Here is a 12,690-nt window from a genome sequence, read left to right on the forward strand (position 1 = left end):
TCTATCAATAGTTCAAATGTTGTCCAAATTTTTATAGAGAGTTATTTTTTGATAAAAAAATTGATTCATAGGGAAAAGGTTTGCAGAGAATCCTGTATATGTAGAATGAAACCTTCCTCCGGGATTCTGCCTGCTGAGAAGGACTCCTTGGTGAATGCATTTGCAGTGGTAATGACAAAGAAATTGTCAGCATTTGCCATCATTAATTGTGAAACTGACTGCAACCTCTGCTGTCTGCACACGTGCAATTAAACACAACAACCTAGAGGTTGCTGTTGGCGGTTTCCTGTTCCTCCACAGGGTGCACTGGTGAAGTCCTCATAAATTGAAATCTTAGAAAATATTTTACTTGGTGTAAAAATCCACTTTTTCCACTCTAAACTTTCTACAAAATTCCCTGAAAAACTAAGATACGTAGAATGAGTTTTAATTGGGTTTTGAATGGTGCACTGTTTTATAATTACTCATGAAAAACCTCCCTTGTTCTGAAACAGTTGGTAACAGAGACCTGCCAGCCTCTGATTTGCCAACAGCCCTGCGCGTGGGATGTGCACCCGATTGGGGGTTTAATCGATGGGAGGCAGATCTTGGCCAGGTTGTGTTGGGCCTTCTGGATAGAAGTGATGCAGGGCTTTCAATGACTCTCCAGCTGAGCAGTGGGTGGTGGGAGGGAGAAAACTACCATTGTTCACCCATACTGTCATACCTTAAATAGAGACCAAAACATCGGGAAGAGTCATAATCTAGATTACCTGACCAATATGTGTTTTATAAAGGCCTTCACCACACTGACTCCAGTTTGACCTTCAGTAGAGTAGAAGATATCTGTGGTGGAGATGACATACAAGATCTCTGACTCTAATTAAGGACAATCTGTCCAATTTGTACAGGAGACCTGGCCCCAACCTGCTCCAAATGTGCCTGCTTCTGCTTTAATCGGGTTAGTTGTGGAGTAAACTGAGTAACCAGAGATCGGTCGTAATCTAAATGAGATTTAAATCGTGATTTCCATATTTTAATCAGTTCCGCGTCTATTTCTGGAGCAGAGCTGATTACGCTAAAAAACTTACTTCTGGAGTGTGCTGAGGCTGCGACGCTGAGGTATGACAGTATGGGTAAACAATGGTAGTTTTCTCTCCCCCACTCCCAACCCGCCCCTCTGCTGCTCAGCTGGAGAATCATTGAGAGCCCTGCACCACTTCTATCCGGAAGGCCCAACACGACCTGACCAAGATCCGCCTCTCATTGGATTAAAGATCTGCCTCCCATTGGATTAAAGATCTGCCTCCCATTGGATTAAAGATCTGCCTCCCATTGGATTAAGCCCCAGCGGGAAGCCCGCAAAATGGCCCCTGCTGATGTCTCCCGGCCCACGAGCAGTGCAGTGGGCTGGAAGAACCGTCCCCAGTGATTGATAATTAACGATAATAGTTCCCTCTTAGTAATGATTATTAGTTTTCAATCACTAAATCCAAGTGCAATCTCACTGGGCTAAATCAATGTTTATTTAGTACTTGTATTCTTTGTGACTATGGAATACATATTAAATCAGTACTCATATTTTTACTTTTGCCCAAGCTTTCAAAAACAAATTGTTTCAGAATTAATATCTTCCTTACGACTTAGAATCATAGAACAATACAGCACAGAAGGAGGTCGTTTTCCCATTATGTCTTGCTGGTTCTTTGGCGAACCATTGAATGAATCCCTGATCCTTCATCACAGCTCTGCAATGTTCTCCTTTTCATGCATATATCCAATTCCTTTTTGATAGTTACTATTGAATCTTCTTCTACCACCCTTTCAGGTAACGCATTTCAGATTCAGGTGGTCAACAACCCAAAGGGCATAGAACTACTGACTCTACTATTTCTAATTGTGTGGACTTCTATCATTCAGTGTCATGAGAACTTATCTATCAACCAATTAAGACGTCAAGAGAGTTTCTTCAGGATGAAATGGTCATCTACTCTGAATGTACATTATTTAATATTGTACTTTGGTTATGTTAGAAAGACAGATTTGTATTTAAATAGCACTTCTCATATCTTCAGCTTGTCCCAAAGCATTTCACAGCCAATTCATTTGAAGTGGAGTCACTATTGTTCCTTTGCCAAATTCAGTGGTGAATCTTTGCAGAGAATGTTTCTTTCATACAGCAAATAACATTAACAACCAGTTAATCTGTTTTTCCTGTAGCGTTTTGAGGAATAAATGTTATCCGGGAAACCAGGAGACGCCCCCCCTCGCCCATTCTTCTTTGAATAGTTTATGGGATTGTCTGAGCAGGCATACCGTGCCAGTGTAATGCCTCAGGCAGAATCTCTGACAATTGTGTTATAAAATGGACACCTAGGTAATGGTATTTGAACTTCTCCAGCTTAGAGGTGAGGCTACTACTACCAAATGAGTCCTGAGGCATTATTGGCACTAGTTATCTGAGAGATTAATATAAATTCTTAAAACATAAACACTTACCAGCAGCAGGAAACTCTCCTGGGGATGGATGGAAGTTAGAGAAATGTCAGGTGTATTTACATCAGCAAATGGCTCACTAGCAATATCATTGCTATGCCAATAAGAGTAGCTGTTATCTGCAGACAGTTCTGCAGTTGTTGGCCTTCTTTCCAGTGAGAACTCCCTACTTGTGTTGCCTGAAAAATCAGGTGCAGAAATTCTAACGTTGTTTTGAATGCTGTAGCCTTTCTGAAGGTTCTTAATTTTTCCCTCATAATGTTCTATAGTTTCATCCAGTTTGGATTTCATGGTGTTCATTTGTTGTTCATTTTCCTGTCGCAGTTTCTTAACTCTCCTAAAATTCGCAAAATAGAAATAGACATGTCATAACTTAATAGAATTCCTTACCTATCAAACACAGTTTAACCAATTTGTGTATCAGAGCATAAAAGCTGAATACGAGAGGTGAGATGAGATTGATTGTCCTTGACATCAAGGCAGCATTCGACCGAGTATGGCATCAAGGAGCCCGAGCAAAACTGGAGTCAATGGGAATCAGGGGGAAATCTTTCCATTGGTTGGAGTCAGACCTGACACAAAGAAAGATGGTTGTGGTGATTGGAAGTCAATCAATTCAGCCCAAGAACATTACTGCAGGAGTTCCTCAGGGTAGTGTCCTAGGCCAACAATCTTCAGCTGCTTCAACAATGACCTTCCTTCCATCATAAGGTCAAACGTGGGAGTTCAGTACATGTTCAGTACCATTCACAGCTCCTCAAATTGTGAAGCAGCTCATATCCAAATGCAGCATGACTTGGACAATATCTACGCTTAGGCTGACAAGTGGCAAGTAACATTCATGCCACACAAGTGGCAGGCAATGATGATCTCCACATGACAGGATCTAACCATCACCCTGACATTCAATTGCATTACCATGAATTCCAATTGAATTCCCCACTATCAACATCCTGGAGTTTACCATTAACAAGTAACTGAACTGGACTAGCCATATAAATACTGTGGCTCCAGAGCTGGTCAGAGGATAGGAATCCTGCAGCAGGTAACTCATCTCCTGACACACCAAAACCATCAACCTTCTACATGGCACAAGTCAGGAGTGTAACGGAATACCCTTCACTTGCTTGGATGAATGCGCTCCAACAACTCTCAAGAAGCTTGACACCATTCAGGACAAAGTAGCCTACTTGATTGATACCCTTTCCACAAACATTCAATCCCTCCACCACCAACGAACAGTGGCAGCCATGTGTACCATCTGCAGAAACTCACCAAGGTCCCTTAGGCAGTACCTTCCAAACCCACAGCTGCTACCATATGGAAGGACAAGAGCAGCAAATATCTGGGAACACCACCATCTGGTGGTACCCTCCAAGTCACTCATTATCCTGACTTGGAAATACATCACTGTTCCTTCACTGTCACTGGGTCAAAATCTTGGAACTCCTTCCCTAACAGCACTGTGGGTATACCTACCCCTTGGGGACTGCAGCAATTCAAGAAGACAGCTCACCAGCACCTTCTCAAGGGCAATGAGGGATAGGCAATAAATATTGGTCTAGCCAGCAATACCCGCATCCCATAAGTGAATTAAAGAAATATAGACAACCTCTTAATAAATCACAGAACTATTATTGCTTCGATAATTTTTTTAAAATGTGAACTTCTTCTGAAATATGATGCCACAGGTGCTGGCTGCCCTTCTATAACCTAAATGGTTATTTTCATGTACAATCCCAGCAAGTTATTCAAATATCTACGGTAAGGATCACTATAGTCTAGACCCATTTCTTATTCACCTAACAGCTACACAGGTGCACTTTTGTAAGTTGTTAAACAATGGATGAACAACTTGCACTTAAAATCAAAGTGCTGGAAAAACTCAGCAGGCCAGGCAGTATCTGTAGAGAGAAGCAGAGTTAATATTTCCAGTCTAATATGACTCTTTATCAGACACAGTGGAAGTCTGCTCAAGCCCAGTATCATGAAAACTAGTGCTTCAAACCAATCAAGCTATTAAGTGAGCTTTTTCAGGGTGATATGGTCATCTCATACATGGATGTTGGACCTCCTCCTCTTATGTTCTCCTTCATTTGGGAGATTGCTTCGATTGCAAGAAAGAAAGTGGGTGTGGTATTTGAAATGGAATATAACTGGCATCAGTTAAAAGCAGCTTCCATCTCTTAAAGGAGCGCTGCATGGTGGCTGGAATCAGTTTCATTCTAAGTAGCACTGAAATGGCAGGCAGAGTAGATATTAGAAGAATTATTTAATTTTCAGATGTAGCTTTGAGGATGCTGGTGGAGGAGGTTGACAGAAGGAGATCCCTCACCTTTGAACCCATTGCCAAGAAGGTATTTATAAAATTATTGGTAATGTTTGACCAATACAGAATATATATTGAGTTTGAAGAAGTATATGTATAACACAAGCTTTGTTGGAACACACCATCTGCTCTGGCTACATCTTCTCCAAGGCTGTACAAATGAAAGCAAACATTGTTGCATCACTACCTGCGATGATATGCACAGTATCCAATCAGCATAAGGTTAGAATGAATTTATGACACTTCAGTGCAATACAGTGGGCAGAGATTGGCGCCAGAAAAGTTGTTCCGAGGGCTTGGTTCTGAGGAAGAAAATGTTCACTGACAAAGGGTTTCTAATGTAACACTAAATTATTAATCTATTTTAGCCCTGTGGTACATGTACTCTCGGCATTCATAATATTCCACAAGCACCATTCCATTCACTGCAGCAAATTTCATTCCACCTCCTTCTGCTGCTCCTGATATACATTGCACCTGCTCCCCATGCCTGTTCATACATCTGCAGCACTATTTTACATTGACATGAACATACTTGAAATATCTCACTTTGTAAATGTGAACACTCTCCTCCCACCTTCTTTCCTGCAGTTGAAGCTAGCTCCCAAATGAAAGAGAACAAAAAGCCATAGGAGGAGGTCCAGCATTCATATATGCCTTGCTCCCTCTGGAAGACACTGCATTGGCTATTATGGACAGCGGAGGCAAAGTCCTATAAGGATTATAGTTATTTCATTTTCCCTTTACCATGAAATCTCACCATTGCACACTATGCATAACAAAGGGCTGTTGCTTTTGATTTTCTCAATCTCTCTGCTACCTGTGGCTAACTGCTAATCTTTGTCTTTCACTTCTCCGTCAGATCCTGAAACTGCCTCGAGCACAGTGAGATCAATGAAAGAAGAGGAACTGACATGTCTCTCCTTGTATTCATGTTATGTGTCTGTGTCCAATTTCTTGACAGGGGGCATTAAGGTCTGTCCTAGTCCTCAAGCAACTAGTCTCAGTAGGAAAGAGGGACATTGACAATTGGCACATGATGAGACACTATGGCTGGAATTTTACTGCCCCATGACGGGAACCAGAGCGGGTTAGAGGTGGCAATGAGAAGGTCCATTGACCTTGGGTGGATTTTACTGTTTTGGGATGAGCAAGACCGTAAAATCCCACCCTATGACTCGTTCTCCTCTACAATGGGGAAGCCAAATGCAGACTGTGTGACTGTTTTGTGGAATACCTCTGATCAGTCTGCAAGCGTGGCCCCAAGCTTTTAATCACCAGTTATTTTAGTTCTTTACTCCCACTCTGACCTTTCTGTCCTTGGCCTGCTGCAATATTCCAGCGAAGCTCAAGGAATGGCACATCATCTTTTGTGTGGCACTTTACAGTCTTCTGGACTCAACATGCATATCATAGAATCTTAGAATGGTTACAGGAGGAAGTTACTCATCCCAATATGTCGGTGCTGGTTCTCTGCAAAATCAACTCAGCCGCTCCTGTATTCCCATACCTTTTCTTCATAGACATGCAATTTTTTTCTGCAGATAATTTTTGAATTCTCTTTTAAAAGCTACAATTGACTTTGCCTCCACCACACTCTCAGGCAATAAATTCCAGATCCTAATCCCACACTGTGTGGAAATCTTTTTCCTCATGTCATTTTTAATTTTTTTGTCAATCACCTTAAAACAATGTGCTCTACATAAGAACATAAGAAATAGGAGCAGGAGTAGGCCATCTAGCCCCTCGAGCCTGCTCCGCCATTTAATAAGATCATGGCTGATCTGATAGTGGGTTCAGTTCCACTTACCCGCCCGCTCCCCATAATCCTTAATTCCCTTACTGGTTAAAAATCTATCTATCTGTGACTTAAACACATTTAACGAGGTAGCCTCTACTGTTTCATTGGGCAGAGAATTCCAAAGATTCACTACCCTCTGGGAGAAGAAGTTCCTCCTCAACTGTGTTCTAAATTGACTCCCCCGTATTTTGAGGCTATGCCCTCTAGTTCTTGTTTCCATTGTAAGTGGAAATAACCTTGCTGCTTCTACCCTGTCTAGCCCCTTCATTATCTTATATGTCTCTATAAGATCTCCCCTCAACCTTCTAAACTCCAATGAGTACAGGCCCAGTCTACTCAATCTCTCCTCATAAGCTAACCCCCTCATCTCTGGAATCAACCTGGTGAACCTTCTCTGTACCCCCTCCAAAGCTAATATATCCTTTCTTAAATAAGGGGACCAAAATTGTACACAGTACTCTAGGTGTGGCCTCACCAGTACCCTATGCAGTTGCAGCATGACCTCCCTGCTATTATACTCCATCCCTCTTGTGATAAAGGCCAGTTCTAGTTCTTGACCTCTTCCCTATCTATTCTATCTAAACACCCATGATTTTGAACAAATTTCCCCTGAATTTTCTCTTCTGTAAGAACCACCCCGGCACGATGGCACAGTGGTTAGCACTGCTGTCTCACAGCACCAGGGACCGGGATTCAATTCCAGCCTTGAGTGACTATCTGTGTGGAGTTTGCATATTCTCCCCATGTCTGCATGAGTTTTTTCCAGGTGCTCTGGTTTCCTCCCACAGTCCAAAGATGTGTAAGTTAGATGGATTAGTCATGCTAAATGTGAGAAGTTATGGGATAGGACAGAGGTAAGATATTCTGTCAGAGAGTCAGTGCAGACTTGATGGGCCAAATGGCCTCCTTCTACACTGAAGGGATTCTAACCCCAATTTCTCTAATCTATCCATGGTCTCTCGTCCCTGGATCCATTCTGTAAAACATTTCTGCATCATCTCTAATGCCTCTATTTGGAACCTCCAAACACTGATGAATTTAAAAAGTGATACAAATATCCCATTGATATATACAAAGAATTGCACAACAAGTTGCCACATTTTAAGATTATTACTGTAACAAACAAACTAAACTCAATACTGGCTAAACATTACTTAGTAGGCAACTAATACACCAAACTACAGAAATAGTTAACTTCTTAACTCAGCTATAAACCCCACAACACATATATATATTACACTGCATTCCAAGAGAAATGTAGTGTTGTGTACACAGAACAAAGTAAAGTACAGCACAGGAACAGGCCCTTCAGCCCTCGAAGCCCGTGCTGATCATGATGCCCTCACTAAATTTTTTAAAAAACCTTCTGTCCTTACTCGATCCATATCTCTCTATTCCCTCCCTATTTATGTACCCATCCAGATGCCTCTTAAATGTTGCCAATGTGCCTGATTCCAGCACTTCCTCTGGCAGCGCGTTCCAGACACCCACCACTCTCTGCATGAAAAACTTCCCCCGCACATCTTACTTAAACTTTCCCCCTCTCACCTTGAACCTGTAATTGACACTTCTACCCTGGGAAAAAGGCTCTGACTATCCACCCTGTCTCTGCCTCTCATAATTTTGTAGACCTCTATCAGGTCTCCTCTCAGCCTCCGTCTTTCCAGTGAAAACAATCCTAATTTATTTGACCTCTCCTCATAGTCAATGCCTTCAAGACCAGGCAACTTCTTGGTGAACCTTCTTTGCACTCTCTTCAAAGCTTCCACTTCCTTCTGGTAGTATGGTGACCAGAACGGCACACAATACTCCACATGTGGTCTAACCAAGGTTTTATATAGCTTCAACATGATTTCCCAACTCTTGTACTCAATGCCCCGGCCGATGAAGGCAAGCATACCATATACCTTCTTAATCACTTTGGCCATCTGTATTGCCACTTTTAGGGAACTCTGCATCTCCACGCCTAGATCCCGGCAACGATGACATCACTGAAGCTGTGAGCTAAGAAACCAGTGCAACTGTGAGAGCTGCAGAAATCATGATTTAAATAAAAGCATCTCTTAAAGGTATACTAACATCACACTATCCTGACTTGGAAATATATCGCTGTTCCTTCACTGTCACTGGATCAAAATCCTGGAACTCCCTCCCTAACAGCACTGCGGATGTACCTACCCCTTAGGGACTGCAGCAATTCAAGAAGACAGCTCACCACCACCTTCTCAAGGGCAACAAGGGATAGGCAATAAATGTTGGTCTAGCCAGCAATGCCCACATCCCATAAATGAATTAAAGAAATATAGATAACCCCTTAATAAATACAGAACTATTATTGCTTAGATAATTTTCTTTATTCTTTATTTTCTACCATATTCTTCAACACAGAGTCAAAAAAGATCAAGGAGGCAGGTCCCATGATGTTATAATGGCAGGGGGTACTCTGAATAAGCCCACCCCAACAGCAATCTTGGCTCTTGACGGATTGAACCGTCATTTTGACATTTTGTCATTAGGGTGCCCTAATATGAAAAGATCTAGAAATAGAATAGAGGAACCGTCCCCACCACAAAAACCACCCCCACCACCACGGAATACCATCTCCTCCACCACCACCACCTTCCCCCCACCTCATTACAAACACGGAACCGCTGGCATGACCACCCCATGAGACTCACCCCGGCACTGCCCTGACAGAACCAGGGGCAGTGCTAGGGTACTGCATGGGGATGACCCTTTCCACTTGGGGGCTGTACTCACCTGTGTCACCAGCAGGTTCTGTGTTCCCTGTTTTTAAAAACCTGTTATAAACTGAGCTGACGTGACATCACACTACCGGGTTGGGGGGGGGGGGGGGGGGTTTCTACTTGGTAGGGGGGGGGTGTCACAGTGGGAAGGCCCGCTAATTATTTAAAATATATTATAACAGGATTCCTGGCATTGCATGGCAGGAACCCCGTTACGTCACTGGTGGGGCTGGGGGCAATCAAACGGGGAAATCCCACAGGCGTAAAATCCATTTTAGGTCTTCAGCTCAATTCTCTGCCCCCTCTGCCATTCCCGTCCACCGAAAATGGGAATGGAAAATCCCCCCCTGTAGTTTGCTGCACTTGTCTGTTATTTCTGGAAGATTTGGCCTGGTGGGAACCCTCACTGGTCCCCTGCTCAGTTGGGGCCCCTGTGTCTTCATTGAAGCCTAATCTGCCTGTTTAAAGAGAATCATATAAGCTTGGGCTGGGTGTCCCTGCCATCTGCCATTTAAAATTAAGAATCAGTCTGAATCAAACAGGAAAGGAGTGGAGAAGTTTCTCGTTCCATTTTAACTTGCCAGCCCCACCAATCCCAATTAACATCAAGGCCAAGTAAAATAAAAATTGACAATTTCTTTGCTCCTGTGAGGGATATTTTATTTATTAATGCTTCAGTGAGTTATAGGCTCCATAGTCTACATTGTGCATGAATATTAATCAATTTAACTCAACTAAGATTCACTGGCTGATCAGTAATCAGATGCATAGTGGCAAAAATGATTAAATTCAAAGAGCAATTGTCAACAAGAATATTAATAAAATCCCAATGGTAACCGTCTGTTTAAAAAAATCATATCTGTTGAATAATGCTGTAGGGTTTGACACTTTGAAACTTTAAAAACACAAGTCAACAATAAAGGAAATCTAGCATACATTAATCTTAAATGAACAAGCAGGGCTGTGATGGGGGTGCAAAATGAGTAAAATAGTGTTCGAATCAAAGAAACTCAGATAATAAGGTTGCAAAGGGACAAAATTTGGCACCATGTAAGGCTGGTACTATTGTGAGCGGTGAGCTGGCCAGATCTCTTTCGTGATAGCAGATAGTTCAAATATTTTTTCCAAAATTCTGGAAATCAGAGCAATTGCAAAAGTAAGAAATAAGTATGCATGAAAATAAGGATGGTTCTGACAAAAGAAATTCGTAGTGATTACTGAAAATCAAGTGGAAAGGTGGGACAGCAGGCGTGGAGAAGTTAAATAGTATTTTTTTGGCCTTAGATGGGTGTAAAAAGTAAGGCCAAAATTCCTTGGTAGAAAATCAGGCTGATTCTTTTATTGTTGTGCAATTCTTCTTGCCAGATCTTCCTTTAAATGCTCCTTCCAGGGAACGTTTAACACCCAGTCATGAAAGATGAAAATCTACTCAGAGCATATGAACCAAAGTCATTCTTGAGTGTTATCTCTGAAGAATACAGGTGGGATTTCTCCCATCCCGCTTGCCACGGGAATTTTGGCGGGCGAGGGACGGACCCCCAAAGGTCCATTGACCTCGGGCGGGATTCTCTGCTTTTGGGGCGAGCGCGGCCGGAGAATCCCAAGTTCCTCAACCAGCAGGTGTTTTTGACAGAGTAATTGGATAGTATAAACTGATTTTTTGAATCATTACTTATTTTCAGGCACTTTTGGGGTGTAAAATTAAATTAAATTAATTCTTTAAAAGTTCCAACTCGAAGGCATTACTAAAAATCTGTATTAGAATGATCATTCCCAAATATTTGTGAGTACCTTTAAGTAATGTCTGCAGCCCAATCTATCAAATTTAAATGGTGTCAGGAGTTGTAGCACTTAGCAGGTATTATTTTTGAAATGACCTCCCCAAATAATTGGTGTCACTGGATAAACAGCGAAATGAGACATTGGAAGATACTCTCAGATACATCATTAAGGAAGCCATTTTGTGTGTTGATACTGAAGGTATCTACATAAGAACATAAGAAATAGGAGCAGGAGTAGGCCATCTAGCCCCTCGAGCCTGCCCCGCCATTCAATAAGATCATGGCTGATCTGACGTGGATCAGTACCACTTACCCGCCTGATCCCCATAACCCTTAATTCCCTTACCGATCAGGAATCCATCCATCCGCGCTTTAAACATATTCAGCGAGGTAGCCTCCACCACCTCAGTGGGCAGAGAATTCCAGAGATTCACCACCCTCTGGGAGAAGAAGTTCCTCCTCAACTCTGTCTTAAACCGACCCCCCTTTATTTTGAGGCTGTGTCCTCTAGTTTTAACTTCCTTACTAAGTGGAAATAATCTCTCCGCCTCCACCCTATCCAGCCCCCGCATTATCTTATAAGTCTCCATAAGATCCCCCCTCATCCTTCTAAACTCCAACGAGTACAAACCCAATCTCCTCAGCCTCTCCTCATAATCCAAACCCCTCATCTCCGGTATCAACCTGGTGAACCTTCTCTGCACTCCCTCCAATGCCAATATATCCTTCCTCATATAAGGGGACCAATACTGCACACAGTATTCCAGCTGCGGCCTCACCAATGCCCTGTACAGGTGCATCAAGACATCCCTGCTTTTATATTCTATCCCCTTCGCAATATAGGCCAACATCCCATTTGCCTTCTTGATCACCTGTTGTACCTGCAGACTGGGCTTTTGCGTCTCATGCACAAGGACCCCCAAGTCCCTTTGCACGGTAGCATGTTTTAATTTGTTTCCATTGAGATAGTAATCCCATTTGTTATTATTTCCTCCAAAGTGTATAACCTCGCATTTCTCAACGTTATACTCCATTTGCCATATCCTCGCCCACTCACTCAGCCTGTCCAAATCTCTCTGCAGATCTTCTCCGTCCTCCACACGATTCACTTTTCCACTTATCTTTGTGTCGTCTGCAAACTTCGTTACCCTACACTCCGTCCCCTCCTCCAGATCATCTATATAAATGGTAAACAGTTGCGGCCCGAGTACCGATCCCTGCGGCACGCCACTAGTTACCTTCCTCCAACCGGAAAAACACCCATTTATTCCGACTCTTTGCTTCCTGTCGGATAGCCAGTCCCCAATCCACTTTAACACACTACCCCCAACTCCGTGTGCCCTAATCTTCTTCAGTAGCCTTTTATGGGGCACCTTATCAAACGCCTTTTGGAAATCCAAAAACACCGCATCCACCGGTTCTCCTCCATCAACCGCCCTAGTCACATCTTCATAAAAATCCAACATGTTCGTCAAGCACGACTTTCCCCTCATGAATCCATGCTGCGTCTGATTGATCGAACCATTTCTATCCAGATGCCCTGCTATCTCCTCTTTA

Source organism: Mustelus asterias, chromosome 10, assembly GCF_964213995.1.
Source record: "Mustelus asterias chromosome 10, sMusAst1.hap1.1, whole genome shotgun sequence".
NCBI classification, from domain to species: domain Eukaryota; kingdom Metazoa; phylum Chordata; class Chondrichthyes; order Carcharhiniformes; family Triakidae; genus Mustelus; species Mustelus asterias.